Source organism: Vombatus ursinus, unplaced genomic scaffold, assembly GCF_900497805.2.
Source record: "Vombatus ursinus unplaced genomic scaffold, bare-nosed wombat genome assembly UNPS02014791.1, whole genome shotgun sequence".
NCBI classification, from domain to species: domain Eukaryota; kingdom Metazoa; phylum Chordata; class Mammalia; order Diprotodontia; family Vombatidae; genus Vombatus; species Vombatus ursinus.
The window spans coordinates 74,146,600-74,165,748 of NW_020954569.1; the positions used below are offsets into that span (position 1 = coordinate 74,146,600).

A 19,149-nucleotide genomic window follows, 5' to 3' on the forward strand; every position below is an offset into this window, starting at 1 on the left:
ACACACACACACACACACACACACACACACACACACACACACACAGAGCATTATTTCTGAATAAGAATGAGGAGAAAGCATGTACTCGGTTTAATGGATGTCACTATCCAAGTTCTCATTGAGAATGATCTCATATTTCCAAAATGAAAGAAGCTACTTTCTCTTAATTGTTTAAGGGAGGGAAAAGGATAATCACTTCCTTAACGATTATCCAAAAGAGGAGGAAAACCACAGGCAGCCTTCCTTCAAAGTGATCACCTTAAACAACTAAAAATTTATTGTAAAAAAGAAAAAAATCACAAATGCTCCTTTGTTTGCTGCTTTCAAGAAAGGATGGATGGATCTGGAGAGAGATGGGGGAAAAGGTTACTCTGAGAGCAGGTCTAGTAATTTCCAATTGTCTTTATGACTGTTGAATGTTCATTTCAACAATGTCTCTCTAGAGCTGAAAACTCAGTCATGTAGGTCAAATCTACTTAAATGCTTCATATGTCAGAGGGTTCAGCATCCATGATCAACAGTTTTAAAAACTAGAAAAAGGGTAACCTTTTCCTAGTGGTAGTTCCATTGTCCATATTAGTGAAAAGGCTTTCTTTTCTTTCTTTCTTTCTTTTTTTTTTAAGATCTTATCCATCTTTCTACTGTTTGTCATCCTCCTTCTAGGTTTACTTTTAAATTTACTAGAGATGATTTTGCTTATTTTTGTCTGTTGCCAAGATTCCTCTAAGTAGATTTAAGCTGGATGCTAAGAAGGGAAAAAAAAAACACCTAAATAAGTAGAGCTATCCAAAGGGAGAATGCTTTCCCTCAGGAGGTAATCTGTTCACTCACACCAGAAGTCTAAAGTATGATGACCACTTGCCAGGTAACTTGTAAAGGGGATTCTTGTTCAGATTTTGGTTGGATTAGATGGTCAACTCTGAGATTCTGTCATTTTCATAGTCACACAAATGATTAAGAGGTATAGATAGATTCAGCTATGTCTATTAATTTTTATCGCACATATTTTAACCTGTAGAATAAAATGTATTCTCAAATGAGGTGTTTGCACCACTTTAAAATCATAAATATTCTAGGATAAGTATGACCATGGAGATCACTTTATTCACCAATGCACTGAATATCAACTTTATATGAGGATTAAAACAAAAAGGCATCTGCTGAAAGGTGCTCACCAGTGTCATGGATGATATCCTACACAGACTTCAAATCAGGAGGGATTCTCTATTGATGGTCAAGTTCTCCAGATGTACCTATTTGTAAGTGCCATTGTATTAACTGAATCAAGCTTGAAGAACCACATTTTTTTTTAAATCAGCCTAGCCATTCACAATTAAAAACAAAGTGGATAAAAATAAGTATTTTGAAGATTACATTATGCAGGTGAAAGGAATCTATCAGGATATCTGATAGGGACAAATGTTGTATTTGATCAGCACTTCTTATACTTTTTCTACTTACGACCCCTTCAGCACTTCTTCAACTGTGGGTCACAACCAGATATGGATTTGCTACCCACAGTTTAAGAAGCACTGTTAAATGTAGATGCACATTGATAAGTTGTAGAATTAAACTGGAGGGAGGAAATATCTCTCAATCCATGAACCGTTACAGTCGGGAAACTGTACAACACTTTCAATTATCTCAGCTTAGTTTAGTGCTTTAAAAGCCTATCTTTGTACCACTAATATTCTTCCATCAATGCCATCAAGTAGTAAAACAAGCACTCAGGCCTCCTCATCAGAGACTCAAACCCCAGTATCTTTCATGACAGGCAGGGATACTTACCATTCATTGGACCTCTTTGAAAATGAAGGACAAACAAAAACAAGGTTGCAAATGATAGAACATCATGATTTCAGAAAAATCAAAATTGCAAATGACCCAAACAGCAAGGGATAACTTCACTGTGATTTAATTAATCTACAACTTGTAATAAAAAAAAAAAAGTTGTCACATGGGAAGTGATATAAAAGACATCATTTAAGACATGTACCAGGAGGGAAATGAGTCAGTCATGTGATGACAATAAGAAACTGAATGCTATACAAATGCTACAAGATATTAAAAGAACCAGAGGAAGGACTCTAATGCCTTGGATACATCTTCTGTGGGTGATTTATGCAAAAACATGGACAAAAATCATACAGAATCATAAAGTAGGGATGAGATGCAAGTTGGAATAGGAAAAGGAAATACCCCCAATGATGAAGCCCCACATCTAACAAAGTAGAGAAATAATTTCCATTTTAAATATTCCATCTATAAGGCACTATCAACATTTCAACTTTTTAAAAACTATCATCGTATTCCACACTGTATTGTTGCCAAATTGCTCCAAGAAGTGATTTCAGAGCTCTGACTTTCCTTTCCAGTGGGTCACTCTCCTGATCAGTAAAACCTTGAGCTGATGCAAGGGGGGGGGGGGCGGGGGAGGGTGCTGGAGCCAGTGATTAAAAACTCAAGAGCTGATTGTTATATTTTCAACATGAGCATTCACACCTCATAAATGAACAAACGTACAAATAAAGGCTTGATTCGTTTTGTTGTCTAGACCAGCCGTGTCAAACTCAAATAAAAACCTAGATCCCTACTAGCCACAAACTGACTTAGAAAACCACAAATTAATGTTATCTATATCATATTGCATTTTTATTTATTTTGTTAAACATTTCTTAATTGAATTTTAATCTGGTCCTGCCAAAGGAGTTTTCAAGAATCCCAAGTTTGACACCTCTGGATAGAATTAAGAAAGTGACTGGGAAAATGTTAATAATGCAGATAAAGTATATTGTCAACTGCCACGTTGAACATTTGCCTGCCTGTCCTGGCTGACTTAATCACATTCAATAAAATAAGTACAACTTTCTGGGAGAGAAGGAGAAGGGAACAGATATTTGATGAGGGAAAAAAACATATGATCCTTTAATGACAAGTCTAGCTCTCTTCATGACACAAAGTAGGATGGAAACCGATCTCTCATGTACTATGTATAGACATAGAGGCTTTGCCTTAATACCCCTGAAGACACAAAACTCTCACAAATATGATAAAATTAGGAATAAATGGAACCTTTCTTAAAATAAGTAATATCTATCTAAGACCAAGAACAAGCATTATCTATAATGGGGAAATAAACTTAAAGCCTTCCCAATAAATTCAGGGGTGAAGCAAGGATGTCCATTATCACTACTATTATTCAATATTATTTTTAAAATTCTAGGTACAGCAGTAAGACAAGAAAAAGAAATAGAATAAAAATAGGAATTATGGAAACAAGGCTATCATTCTTTGCAAATAATATGGCAGTATACTTAGAAAACCATAGAGATCAACTAAAAAAAGTTAGAACAAATTTAGCAAAGTTGCAGGATATGAAATAAATCCACATAAGTCATCAGCATTTCAATATGCTACCAACAAAACCCAGAAGAAAGATAGAAAGAGAAATTCCATTCATAATAACAACAGATAGTAGATAATACTTGGGAGTCTAACTGCCAAGAGAAACTCAGGGACTCTACGAACACAATTACAAGATACCTTTCACATAAATAAAGACAGATCTAAACAACTGGAGAAATAGTAATTGTTCATGTGTAGGCTGAGCCAATTTTAAAATGACAGTTCTACATAGGTTAATTTACTTATTCAGTGTCATACCAATCAAATTACCATAGAATTAAGATTAATTAATTAAGAGCTAGGAAAAATAATAACAAAATTCATCTGGAAGAACAAAAAGTCAAGAATATCATGAGAATCAATTTAAAAAAACTGTGAAGGAAAATGACCTAGCAATAACAGATTTCAAACTATGTTACAAAGTGGTAGTCATGAAAACAATCTAGTACTGATTAAGAAATAGAGTGGATTACGGAAATATAGTGGATTACTGGAATAGATTAGATGCACACTACATAGCAGTAAATGGCCATACTACTCTACTGCTTAATAAACCCAAAGATCTAAGCTTTGGAGGTAAGAACTGATAATTTGACAAAAATTGTTGGGAAAACTGGAAAGCAGTTTGGAAGAAACTAGGCATAGACCAACATCTCACAATATATACCAAGATAAGGTCAAGAAACATAAATGATTTTGACATAAAGGATGATATAAGTAAATTAGGGGAAGATGGAAAAATGTACCTGTCAAATCTATGGATAAAGGAAGAGTCTATGACCGAACAAGAGATAGAGAGGATCACAGGAAGTTAAATGGCTACATAAAATTTAAAAGTTTTTGCAGCCAAAATTAGAAGGAAATTAGGAAACAGGGTGGGTGGTGGGGATTTTATAGCAAGTGCCTCTGATAAAGACCTCATTTCTCAAATATGTAGAGAATTGAGTCAAATTTATAAAAATACAAGTCATTTTCTAATTGATAAATAGTTAAAGGATATAAACTGACAGTTTTTAGAATAAGAAATCAAAGCTATCAATAGACATGAAAAACTGCTCTAAATCACTACTAATTAGAGAAAAGCAAATTAAAACAATTCTGGGATACCACCTCACACCTGTCAGATTGGCTTACATGACACAAATGGAAAATGACAAAGGCTGGAGCAGATGTGGAAAAATTGGGACGGTTCATTAGCACTACTGGAATTGTGAATTAGCTCAATCATTCTGGAGAGCCCAAAAGACTATAAAAACTGTGCTTAGCCTTTTACCCAGCAATACCACTACTATGTCTGTATCTCAAAGAAGTCAAAGAAAAGGGAAAAAGATTTATTTGTACAAAAATATTTGTAGCAGCTCTTTTTGGGGTGACAAAGAATTGGAAATTGAGGGGGTACCCATCAATTGGTAAATGGATGAATAAATTGTGGTATATGATTGTGATGGAAGATTATTGTCCTATAAGAAATAATGAGTAGGATGGTTTCAGAAAAACCTAGTAAGATCTATATGAACTGATGCAAAGTGAAGTAAGCAGAACCAGAATACTGTAAACTGTAATACCAATACTGTAATAATGCTCAACTGTGAAAGACTTAGCTACTCTGATCTAGACAAGGAACCAAAACAATTCCAAAGGACCCACAATAAAAAAATGCTATCTACTTCCAAAGAGAGATCTGATGAACTTTGTGTACAGATTGAAGCAGACTTTTTTTAGTTTCTCTATTTTTCTTGTTTTTGTGTCTGCGTTTTCTTTTGAAACACAGCTAATACGGAAATGTTTTGTATGTTTTACATGTATAATCAATATCACATTGCTTGACTTTTCAAGGGGTGGGGAAGGCAGGAGGAAGGGAAAGAATTTGAAACTCAAATTTTTTTAAATGAATGTTAAATTTTTTTTTTACATGTAATTGGGAAATATTTAACGAAATAAATAAAAAAAAATTTTAAAAAGAAAAAAACCGAGTTCTCACTTCTAGCACAAAACCAGACAAATAAAAAACTGCATCCAGGCTCACATTTGCTTTGGGAGTCTAACTGCCAAGACAAACTCAGGGACTATATGAACACAATTACAAGACACCTTTCACATAAATAAAGACAGATCTAAACAACTGGAGAAATAGTAATTGTTCATGTGTAGGCTGAGCCAATTTTAAAATGAGTTCTACATAGGTTAAGGGAGAGAAGAGAAGAAGGAGGTAGCAAAAAGTTCTATGTTCTTCTTACTTTCTTTTCCCTACTTTAAATCTAATCAGGTCAGGTTCTTTCACCTCACAGTAAGAGTGGGATATAAAAATCACACCATTGACTTTCTAAATTCTATGCCCAATTTAATGATTACGACAGATGCTATCCCTTTAAAAGAAATATATCAGTTTTGAATTGAGGGTGTCCTAATAGCAATAGAAGCCCCTGCCCTCAATCTAGTCCCATGAGGTTTTGCTGCCCCCTTTTACAAGACCTATTGTTTTGGCCAGATACGAGTGACCTACCCCCATTTACAATTAGCTAAAAGGTAAAGAGTTTTCTATTTTTTTATGAGAGAGTCTAACTCAACTGTTTACTTGTTTATTGGCCCAGGAAAGCAAAATGACTGAAATTATTTTAAAAGGTAAATGCCCATAATTGTCAAAGATCAAATTACTATCTAATTTAAATTAAAATTACCAATTAAGATCTTTATCTTTCAGGACTATTCAGAGCAGCTAGGTAGTATAGTAGATAGGGCTGCTGGGCTTGGAGTCAGGAAGTCCTGAGTTCAGATCCTGCTTTCTATATGACCAGGGGCAAGTCATTCAACCTTGCCTTGGCCTCAGTTTCCCTACCCACAAAATGAAGTGGTTGGACTTGATGATCTTTAGGATCCTTTTTAGCTCTAAATCTATGATGCTCAATATCTAAAGGGTAATTTACTCTCCATTTCATCATATTGCATATATCTTTAAAAAAATTCAGGCAAACTTTTAGGTGAATTTAAGTGAGCATTTCATCCTCACACTATGTTCCAGAAATAGAGAGCCTAAATTACTTTATCTATAACAATTTTCATTTGGTTTTGGTATGAATAAGACTAGTGATTTCATTGTTATAGGAAACTTTCAGTGAAGAAACTCCCACTACCAATGCAGATTAATACTGGCTCAAAAAACTAAAGTTGAGGAAACTGAGGCAACCAGAAGTCAAGTGACTTTACCAGGGTTACCCAGCCAGTATCTGTCAGAAGCAGGACTGAACCCAGGCCTTCCTGACTCTGAGGCTGTCTATCCAATATGTCATAATACCATTCACCTAGAATAACAGTCATTTTCAACCCTACTCAGAGATGGTAGTACAACTTCAAATGCAGCTTGATCAAATGAGGACATAACTGGAAATGGATGGCTCCACAGTGTGTCCCAAATGCCACTCTACCTGTGCCAAGCTACATTCCCCTTCTTCCAAAGTAACACCACAGGCAGGGCCAAGGAAGTGACAACCTTGTATTTAGGACCTCAATCCACCCTCCTCTCCCTCCCCCATCAATACACACATGACTAATCTAGGAGTGAAGCAGGGGATTTCCAAGTCAGGGCTGGATTCCTCTCAACTGACTAACAGATAACCTGTGACCACTGTCCCATCTGGTCTGAATCTTACATGTGAAGCATCATTGCCTAAAACAGTCTGGTTAAATTTAAATTAACCCCTTGACTTTTCTAACATACTCCTGTAAAACAATTTCATTTGAAAAGGATTAAAAATTTCAATTAATTTATGATGAATAGTCTATGGCTGTTACAGTTTGAGGATTATTTCATATATTTTGATGTTTCTAACTGTTGTGTTAAATTTGTGGTGTTTGATTAGATGATTTTTTTTATTTGAAAACAGAGGGCTTGCTATCCACCAAACAGGTTCAGTGGAAATGCAGGTTCACTAGGATACGAAGTAGGGCAGGGCACAACAAAGTATGTGAGGATATCAGGTGCCACAGGGCATACGTAGCCTTAATTGCATGTATGCTCTGCGTCATTGCAGACAATAAAATCCTATTGTTGGAACAGACTTAGATAAAGGCATAGGACGCATTCTCATCAAATTTGCATATGCACAAAACTATAAGGAATAGAAAACACACCAGATGACAGAGTAAGAATAAAAAAGGATCTTGAAAGGCTAGAGCCTTGGGCTGAATCTAACTGTATGACAGAGATAAAAGATGGATGAAATATAAAGTCTTACACTTGTATATAAAAATATCAATTTTGCAAGTAAAGACAGGTGGGACATGGTCATACAGAAATTGCTCTGAAAAAGATCTGGGGGTTTCAGTGGACTTCAAGCTCAATATCAGTAAGGAATGCGATACAGCAGATAAGAAAGCTAATTTGATATTGGGCTGCATTCTGAGGAGCTGAGCTTCCAGAAATAAGGAGGGCAACAATCTTATTACAATCTGCTCTCATCAAATTTCATCTGAAATACTGTGTTCAGTTCTGGGCTCTATGGTTCTAGAATATTGAAAAGCTGGAGAATGTTTAGAACAGGGCAACCAGGGTGGTAGATTGTAAGTTCCTTGAGGGCAGGGGCTATCTTCTGCCTTTTTTTGTATCCCCAGCCTTACCACACTGCCTGGCATGTAGCAGGTGCTTAATAAATGTTTATTGATTGATTGAAGGACCTTGAGTTCATGTCACATTAAAAATGGTTTAAGGAAATGGGGATAATCATCCTGGAGAAGAGAATTTGGGATAGAGGGAAGGCCATAGTCCATGAAACTGTTTTCAAATATGTGAAAGGCTGTCATATAAAAGAGGAATTTGATTTGTTCTGTATGGCCCTAGAAAGCAGAACTTGAAGCTATAAGAAGATGCATGGAGGCCAACTTAGGCTGGATGTCAGGAAAAAATATTCTAAAACTTCGATGTTGTTTTTCAGTCACATCCGACTCTTCATGTCCCCTTTTGGGGATTTTCTTGGCAAAGATACTGGAGTGGTTTGCCATTTCCTTCTCCAGCTCATTTTACAGATGAGGAAACTAAGGCAGAATAAAGTGACTTGCCCAGGGTCACGCAGCTAGTAAGTATCTGAGGGCAGATTTGAACTCAGGTCCTCCTGACTCTAGGCCCGGTGCTCTATCCACTGTGTCACCTGGATGCCCCCAAATTAGAGCTGTCCAGAAGTAGAATGGGCTGCTTCAAGAAGGGGTGCATTCCCTTTCATTGGAGGTCTTCCCACAGAGAAAAGATGACCACCTGGGGATATGTTATAGGGAGGAGTCCTTGTATATAGGTTGAACTAGAGGAGTGCTGAGGTCCCTCATTCTGTGATTCTGTGAATGCCCCTCCACACAATATGACTTTTAGAGAATAGTCCCTAATATTAATAATAGCTAGCATTCATATAGAAATATGTTTGTGTGTGTTTTCTTTTGGAAGATAGCTAATGTGGAAATGTTTTGCATGACTCCACATGTATAATTGATATCACATTTCTGGTCTTCTCAATGGGTGGGGGAGGAGTGGGCTGGAGGGATAGAATTCAGAACCCAAAATTTAAAAAAAGAATGTTAGAAATAAATAATTTTTTTTTACAAAAAGAAAGATAGTAAGAGCTAGTGTTGATATAGTACCTTAAGGTTTGCAAAGAGCTTCACGAATATCTCATTTGATCTTCACAACACCGGGGAGTAGGTTCTATTATTATCATCATCTCCATTTTACAGATAAGGAAACTGAAGCTAAGAGAAGGGGATATGACCAGGACCGTGTAGCTCGTAAGTGTCTGAGGCAGGATTTAAACACACATCTTCCTGATTCCAGACTTGGTACTCTATCTACTGCACCACTTAGCAGCCTCCCAATTCCGTACTTTTGAAAACTGTTACTGACCTTGGAAACTGCTCCATAGGACAAAATTAGGAAATACATATGATTAAATTAAACAGTAAAAGTAACAACATACAAACTAACACAAGAAACTGATTAAAGTCTCTTCAAACTACTATGAAAATCAATCTTTTGCTAAATACAAAATTTCTACCTGCTTCCCCGGCTATAAATATATGGAACAATGGTGACATCCAGTGTAAGCTAGATTAATCTCACGTGGGTTGATGAAATTTAACTGAAGGATATGCATGAGGTATTTCTCATCTTGGTTTCTGCCCACTCCTTAAAGAATTACAAATTATGTTTTTATTTTTTAATCAAAGCTGCTATTTCATTGGCTAAGGAAACTCCCTGTGAGAAAACCCCTCACTATTCATTCTGAGAATGAACTTTGCAACTTATGATACTAGCCTTTCCTGGGGCACGGAGAGGTTCGGTGACAAACCAGCGCAAGGCGGCCTGTGTGAGTCAGAGGCAAATCTTGGACTTGAGTCTCCCTAACTTGGGGGCCACAAAGCCTACTGCCACATACTAGTTTGTTTTGTTTGTTTCTGTTGTTGTCATCATTGTTTGAATGGCAGTACAACAAATCATTTCTACCTGAACTTTTAGTATGAACTGAAAATTATTCTAATAGGCTGAAGGGCTGAAGTAGCTGCATAAAGATTTTATACAAATGAAAGTTTAACCACTAGGTTTATTCTGTTACGTAGCATCATGGTTCATTGTGACCTAAGATATAATGTTGATCCTTTGACAACTACAAGAGGATGCAACTGACACACAGAGGAGCAGGGTGGGTAAAGACGGACTTTAGGAATGGGTGCAAACAGCAGGGGTCAACTCCCCGATGGCTTTCATTGCCCCGGCCATGAATAAACTGACAAATAATAAGCTCTAAATGATGTGAGTCCAAAACAGCTCAGTGGTCAAGGCTGTCAATGCCACAGAAGCTAGAGGACAAGTTCCCATATTTAACCTTTGGAGAACCTGAACCAGTGTTCTGCCCTGTCAACGTAAATCACCAGTTTAGTTCCGTAACTAAACAGTAGGGATGGGATCAGTGGGGAGTGTGCTGGATTTGGGGTTAGAGGCCCTGGGCTTGCATAGTAATTCAGTAATTCTGACACATTCACACACACACACACACACACACACACACACACAACACTCACGAATGGAAGCAGTTTCCTCACAATTTAATATATAGATACATATATACACACATATACACACGAGTGTATACATACAAGTCTGTGTATATACCTACACATATATAGGCGTATACACATGTGTATATACACATATGTGCAATATTATTGCACATTGTTTGTGTATATACATATACATATATAAATACACACATATGAAGGAGGGATTATAGCTAAGGAGAGAGGTGAGGGCTACAGTTCCACATCACCAACTACCTTTTGCACATCTCCAACTAGATGTCCCATTGATATCTCCAAAACAAAACACAGTGTCTAGCCCCCTCAAAACTCTCCTTTCTTTGAAATTTCCCTAACTGTTTTAGAAGGCACCATCCTCATCCCATTCACCCATCCCACAAACATGGTGCCACCTTCAGTTTTTCATTCTCCCTCATCACACACATCTTCTTTGTGGCAAACATCCTCACCATATCTCTCATTATAGGTCCCCTTTTCTCATATCACACAACCCACAATCTGAGTTCAAGCACCCATTCACTCTTATTTGGACTACTGAAAACTGCTTCTTAGTTGCTGTCCTGCCTCAAGCCTCTTCCTACTCCAATTCATCTTCTACTCAGGTTCAAGGTGATTTTTCTTTTTCTTTTTCTTTCTTTCTTTCTTTCTTTCTTTTTTTTTTTTTTTTTGGCTAAGCAGTGGGGTTAAGTGACTTGCCCAGGGTCACACAGCTAGTAAGTGTTATGTGTCTGAGTCCGGATTTGAACTCAGGTCCTCCTGAATACAGGGCTGGTGCTCTATCCATTGCGCCACTTAGATGCCGCCAAAGTGATTTTTCTAATGTATAAGTCTAACTATGTCACATACACACACACACACACACCCCCTCACAATGAGCTCCTATGGCTCCTTACCTCTAGGACCAAATAAAAAGTATTTCAGCTTTAAAACATTGTTTAACCTGCCTCCTATATATGTTTCCAGTCTTAATTTTCTCCATGTACTGTATGTTCAGCAATACTGGCTTAGGTGCATTTCCCCAGGTACATGACTTCATCTCTTAGCTCTAGGCTCAGAATTCTCCACCTGCCTCTTCCTCCAAGACTCAGCTCAACTCCCACCCACTCCAGGAGGCTGCTACCAGACCCCCAGCTTTTCCAATCCATTCCCCTCTCAGAATGCCTTTCTTCTAATCCTTTATGTAGCCTGTATCTACCTAGCCATTCACAAGTTGTCTCTCCCATTAGAATGAGAAAGCTAGGGACTGGTTGTCTTACCTTTCTTTGTAACCTAGCACTTAAGACAGTACCTGGCACATAGAAAAAGCTTTAATAAATGCTTGTTGATTTGACTGTGTGACCTTGGGCAAGTCACTTAACCTTTATGGCTCTCACTTCCTTCTCTGTAAAATGAAAGTGTTGGTCCTTCTACATATAGATCTACTCTATTCTAACAGTAGCCCACATTTAGAGAGCCCTATGGGCAAGGTTGGTCAGCTGGGTGCCACAGTAGACAGAGAACTGAGCTTAGAATCAAATATGGCCTCAGATACTTACCAGTAAGTCACTGGGCTTGGAGTCAGGAAGACCTGAGTTGAAATCTAGCTTCAGACACTTATTACAATGTATGACCCTAGGTAACCCCATTTGCCTTAGTTTCCTCAACTGTAAAATAAACTGGAGAAGGAAATGGCAAACCATTCTAATATCTCTGCCAAGAAAACCCAAATGAGGTCATAAAAAGTGGGACACTACTGAAAAAATGCCTGGACAACAAGAACAAAATACTTATTAAGGCAAGAAAGCAGTCATACATATTAGAAGGATTTTCACCAAGGCAATTTTCTAACGAACCCTGAGTTAGCCAGAAAACTAACTTCCTTATTCTGTAAGCATTCCAGTTACCTAAGATATTATTTTACTTTCCCCTAGAGACTTATGTTGAGGAAATCATTTTAACAATATAATATGTTACACAAGAAGCTGAAAGATGTTAAAGATAGAGGATCTGATGAGGAATCCAGAAGACCTACCTGGTTCATGGCCTGGCTCTGGCACAAATGGGCCATGTGACCCTGGGTAAATCACTTACCCTTCTGCATGCTAGGCAACTCTGTAAAGCTAACCATTAGAGAGAAGGTGCATTATAACCTACATTATTTAGGGCCTATTCTGCCTTCTAGCCTGCCTCATAGATGCAAGAAATCCAAAAATATGAAACAATAATAACTAACATTTCTATATCTCTTTAAGGTTTGCAAAGCACTTTATGAATAACTTGTATGATCTTCACACCCCTGAAGATGAGATAGGTTAAGTGAGTTGCCAAGAGTCATATATCTACATCCTGTTAGAGCAGAATTTGAACTTAGGTCTTCCTACCTCCAAGTATAGCACTCTCTCCACTATGTCCCCATCAGCCAAAACCCCTGGAGAATGTTAACCTTTCCAGACGGGAAAGTAAACAAGAGTTAAGATATAAAAAATTCAAGCCATGAACAAATTTTGATACCTTTGCTCTTTGTATGAGCTCATAACCACCAGTGTTGGGCCAAGTTTCGCAGAAGCCCAACTCAGGTCATGAAGAACAGGGTCCTATTTTTCTGGGAGAAAAAAAAAGGTCCAAAGTCAACAATGGGGACGTCAGATTCTGTCCCTACTTCCTTTCTCTTTCTATTTCCCCTTCTACCAATTACCATGCTGAAAAAAAAAAAGCCAAACCATGGACCTGGGAATCAAAAACACTAGATAACATCTTGCTTCCCCCCAAATCACCACCCTGGAGCCCCTGAAAAACCTAGGATTACTGGCCCACCACACCTCAAAGATAAGACTTCCTGTACAAAAAGGGCAGCTAGGAAGCCAGGTGTGGAACTGATCTGGACCCAAACCTGGAGCCTGTACCATCCCTTCCTCCTCCAGCCCAGTAAAGAGAATCCTCCAATTAGCCTCATTTGGTCTTTTGTCTGGTGTCAATTCTTCCCCTCTAGAGTGTGGGTGCCACTTTAGCTTTTGTCATCAAAGTAAGGGTTAAAATGAGTTTGAAAAACTGGTCAGGTCTCAATTTTAAATTCCTAGCATTCACACAAATAGCCCTCCTGGAACTGCTGCAATGAGTCACCCTAATTAACCTTGGTTGGTTGAGGGAGTTTCCCTACACCAATGAAATCAAAGGTCTGGGCCTAAAACAAAACAAACAAAAAAACCTACCACTTATATACACTCTATCACTGTTATTCTAGCTTCCCTAGTACGGGGCTCTCCACAGAGTTATCAGTCATACACGTTGGCAAATGTTAAATAACTCAGCGGACATTCAGAAAGAATTTTTTTAAACACATAAATATATATTATAAAGGAAAAAGTGTTGAATCTAAGGAAAAAAAGGAGTAGCCTGAGGAAGTGTTGAGGGATGCCAATGATAAAATGAAAAGCAGTGGCTAAGCTCCAGTTCAAATATGTTGAGCCTGTAAAATACCCAAAGTCCTTCCTGGAATGGAGGAGGGAAGCTAACCTCAATCATGCTATGTCTCAAAGATATGAAGGAGGAATTATCCTACGTATTCAATCCTTATTATACTTATTACCATATATTATTTATATATTAATTACTTTACTTATTATATTAATAAATTAGTTCTTTCTAATTATTATATAATTGTTATTAATTATTATTAAATCAATAAATTACTTTACTTACTATATGCTATATATTATTTCTATATTACTTATATAATTATTAATTATTATATATAATTATAAAGAAGTTGTACATCAGTAATGTACCAGAGGTCAGATGTTCTATTTACCATTTCTAATGATTACTTTCCTTGGTCAGTTTTTGTTTCTGTCTTGTTTTATTCTTTTGAGTTATAAATTGTTAATACTACGGTAGCTGAAACAGGAAAGGGAACCAAATAAAAAGCATGGCAAAATGCCTCAAAATCATACCAAGACAGATGTAAAATAGGTAATAGAAAACGAACCATACTGAGTCAGAAGACCTAGGTTCCATTCCCAGCTCTGCAAGTAATTAGAAGCTGTCTGAGGCTTGGTTTTCTCATCTGTAAAATGAGGGAGATGGGCTTACATGGTCACTAAGATCTCTTCTAGTTACAATAATAGGTAATATATACAAAGGGCTTCCTATGTGCCAGGCACTGTGCTAAGTGCTTTACAGTTATATTATTTCATCTACCAGCCCTGAGAGGTAGGTGCTATTATCCTCCATTTCGCATCTGAGGAAACTGAGACAAACAAAAGTTAAGTGACTTGACCAGGATCACGCAGCTAGTCTGAGGCCACATTTGAACTCAGGTCTTCCTGACTCCAGGCCCCGCACTCTACCCACTGCACCAGCTAGCTGCCCAACTTATGTCTAGACTTTCACAAAGAAGGGAAATGATAGGAAATACAGAGAACTTGTACTCCAAGCTCAAAACATGTAAAGACAAGCTCCTTTCTTTTCCATGTGGACCTTATGTCCTCTATATAGTCTTTTAGGCCAGAGGTGTCAAACACAAAGCCACATAAGACCACCAACAGTCCCAGATGTATGGAAACAAGATTAAAATATAATTGGGAAATATTTGACAAAATAAATTAAAAGCATCATAAATATATTACATTTTAAAACTAAGTCAATATGCTGCCAGCATCCTTATTTAGGTTTAGTGGCCCCCACTTCTACTTGAGTTGGACATTGGTGAAAAACACATATTTACGTTATTTTTGTTCTATTGTATTTTTATCTATTTTGTAAAGTATTTCCCAGTGACATTTTAATCTAGTTCCCTCACAGCATTCATGTTTGACTCCTTTGCCCTAGACTTACAGCACTACTGAAGGAATTATATTGATTTGTAGCATTTTATAATTGATCCTATTTACCCTTCATTGATTTTTGTCCTGTAACTGCCTAAGAAGTCATGATTCCTTGTCTCTGAATTCAGCTGACCTGTAATGAGTTAAGTTTAGAAATCCAGTTCTCCTACTAATCACTGTTCTATTCTTGCCTCACAGAAATCTGTTATGCTTGAGGGATGCAGGTGGACACCAGGGAGTCTGATCCACCATCTCTAACCTTGCAGGTGGACTCAAACAATTAACATTTCTTAGTCACAGGAGTTCAGTTCCCCCTCTGAATTAGTTAAAAGAAAACTTGTTATCCCTTATACTTTCAACTCCTGGAAAATTCCATGACCTATGTTTGCTTTCTTTGAAGGCCTACAAGCTGACTTGGTACATTCCCACAAGATGTACTGACCATCCTTGCCTGTCCTTGTTCACGTAAGGAGGGTCTTATCTCCCTAACTCTTCTAGGTGCCAGGGAGTTGGCTAACTCCGGTCTACTAACAAGGTCTGCAAGATGCTGATGGGTCCCACAAAACAATGAACATTCCTTAATTGTCAAAGAGGGGGGATCAGTAGCCTCGCCTGGGTGTGCTTGCCCACTTTTTTCTTAAAATAATCAATCATGCTGTCCCCACCCCAACAATGCTGTCTACTCTGTAACCAACTGAATTGTCTTCCCCACCTAGCCAATTCTGTGCTCCCCAAAATTATATTAAGACTGGTGAAGCCTACCTCAGGGCCTTTGGTCATTGAGAGAGGTTATTGACCCAATTTATTGGTTACTGCTAGTCTAACTGATAAATTGATCATGTTCAGACCACTATCTCTCAGTTTACCTTAATTTTCTAAAGTAACACAACTATAGGGTTGACCTCTACAGACACATATGGAAATTAGGCTAGATAGTCAATCAATTCCCCAACCTTGCACAGCTCCCAACTATACTGGCAAAGAGCAAGGTCCAGATTTTTTCCCTGATATCATGGTTCTACCCTTTATTGCTCTGATCCTGCTTGGTCTAGGAAATCACTGTTGTCCAGAAGCTCCTCTGATGGGCCCAGGAGCTCCTCAGCTCTCTCGTCACTGCTACCAACAAATGTTATGAGAGATCCATGCCAGGCCTAGGAACTCTTCTTGCTACTAGCTTTGAGGCCTTGTGGCTCCCTGATGGACCTGGTTTCCCAGGGAAGTCATGTGTTAAAGGCCCAGGGTTTCCCTGTTTCCAGTGACAAGAATGAGTTTTTCCCTACAAGTCAACAAATTTGTCCCTTAGACCTAATTGGCCCCTTCCTCCCTAGACTCAGCTTCCTGTTCTCCCAAGGGTATAAAAAGTCTCAGCAATATGGAGTCAAGGCCCCTCTAACCTAGTGAATGTCTGAAGACTGAACAAGTCACCATACCTTGCTTACCCTGATTCCCAGATGTGAGAAGTGGGGGGATCTAAGTGCCACTGTATCCTTCTTGCATATGCTTGCTGTGTTAGGGCAAAGAAAATTTCTATTTGCTAACTCTTCAGTGATTTCAAGTTTCTCATTTTGTCTCAAGTCAGAATTAACAGGGAGCTGGCACTAGGCCAACAGCCACACAGGCTTTCTTCCAGAAAACTAGACTCAGTGTGTGTCTAACCAGTGTTCCTCTATCATCTCTTTCATTCTGTCTAGCTCACCCTTTTAATGGAATAACTGAAGTGTAGAGCCCCAAAATGGCTGAACTCAACATCCTTAATGTGTTGTCAGTGGGCCAGTGAGGACAAGATATAGGGCAAGTTTATACCTTATCAAGCAGACAGTAAGGCCAGAACAAGCCCTCATCCTGTTAACAAGGGGTTAACCTTGCCAAGGAAATCTACCTACTGGTTACTGAGAAACAAGGATGGATTACCCAGCACCTCCTGGGCACATCCTCTATAATAAACCAATTCCTCCAGCACAAAAGGGTTAATGGTTATTTAAAATATATGATTTGCTGGTGAAGCAAACAGGGTAATTAGAAAGTCAGCTTGAGGGTAGCATTACAGAAAACGGATCCTGCTAACCATACAAAAGATGAACCCACAGGCCAACAAGGGCTCTGTTGTATCCTTTGGCATCATCATTTCATCCACTTACCCATTCACCAGCCATCTGTTAAACACCAACTCTGTGCAAGGGTCTGTGCTAGGCAGTGGTGGAGATAGAGGGATAGGGCCTAGATATGTGATTTCATTGATACAGGGAACTCCCTAAAGAGGAAATTCTCTCCACTAAAGCAGTTCAGCACCTTCTATGCAACTTAGAGTCGTAGAAGGCTGACTAAAGCAGGAGTCAGTGGTGAGCTAAGAAAGTTTTTTAACTTTTTAAAATAAAGTTGTATTATATTTGAAAATGGAAAAAAAAATCTTAGCTTTCCAAGGGCAGGATTTGGCCCTAGGGCTATAGTTTGTTGACTCCTGGCCTGAGAGGTAGTGACTTGCAATGGTCACAAAGACAGTATATATCAGAGGCAGCAATAATATTAACTAATACTTATATAGCACATACTATGTGTCAATCACTACTTTATGAGCTTTACAATTATTATCTCATTTGATCCAAGTTCAGCGGACCCCTTAACATTCCTTAATAATCCTTACAACAATTTTGGGAGATAGGTGTTGTTATCCTCATTTTACAGATGAAGAAACTGAGGCAAACAGGTTAAGGGACTTGCCTGAGGTTACACAGCTAGTAAGTGTCTTGAAGTCAAATTTGAACTCAGGTCTTCCTGACTGTAGGCCCAGCCCTCTATCCACTGTACCACCTAGCCACCCAGATTTTCCTCCCTATCCACTATGTGGTGGATATCCATTATGTTGTGGACAAGTATACATATATATAATACACGTGCACATGTGTATATATGTTTATATGTGTATATACATATATGTATTATGCATGTGTATATAACCCAGGGCAGCTAGGTTGTACAGCAGATAGAGTGCAGGTCTGGAGTCAAGAAGACTCATCTTCCTCAGTTCAAATTTGGCCTGAGACACTTAACAGCTGTGTGAACCTGAGCAAGTAACTTAACTCCATTTGCCTCAGTTTCCTCATCTTTAAAATGAGGTAGAGAAGAAAATGATAAACCACTCCAGTATCTCTGCCAAGAAAACTTGAAATGGGGTCACAAAGAGTCGGACACAACTGAAGCAAATGAACAGCAACAAAAATATATCTATGTACATGTGACAGAAGGTATAATGTGATGATACATAATGTATCAAATTATTTAAGCTATATAAAATTGCTTTGCAAACTAGAAAGTACTATATAAATGCTTGCTAATATTGTTATGCCCGGCTGCTGGGGGAAATAAAAATTACTAAAACACTATCCCTTCTTTTATGTAGTTTATAATCTAATAAGTAATCTGGTAAAAACTGAAATATTATAATATTCAGGTTATAGTATGTGTATGTTTTTACAATATCCTACTTACCAAGTATATATGATGAATTCCATAACTTTCTCCTTCCCTCCTGAGATGTGCTTTTTAATGCATCCACCATAGTATCTTAGGATACCAAGATACTGAAATTAAGTCACTAAGTAAGAACTGAGACAAAAAGAACAAATTTTCCTTTGCCAATAGGCAAATTTCAGAATCTGTCAATGAATAGTCTATATCCCAAAGCAATCTGTTCCTATTACCAACTCGGAGGTCTTTCTATAGCTTCTGCCAGATTCCCAAAGTCCCTTATCACCTCTAGCTCCACTCTGTTTCCAACCTTCCTTTCCACTACTTTGCTCACATATGCTCTTTGCTTCAGCCTTGCCACTCTTTACAATTCTACGAATATGCCATGAGCACATCCTCCTTTATT

General features: G+C 38.0%; 1 protein-coding gene across 6 annotated transcripts in view; it reads right to left on the minus strand.

The window, feature by feature from the left end:
* Positions 1-19,149, minus strand: part of CCDC68 (coiled-coil domain containing 68) — a 91,267-nt gene that overhangs the window by 55,155 nt on the left and 16,963 nt on the right. Inside the window, exon 1 of one of the 6 annotated variants that reach the window (XM_027868997.1) lies at positions 12,967-12,985. The exons of the other annotated variants lie outside the window; for them this stretch is intronic. The gene's annotated coding sequence lies outside the window, so the exon portion shown is untranslated. Of the gene's footprint in view, positions 1-12,966; positions 12,986-19,149 lie in introns of those variants that run through there. 6 annotated transcript variants of the gene reach the window in all.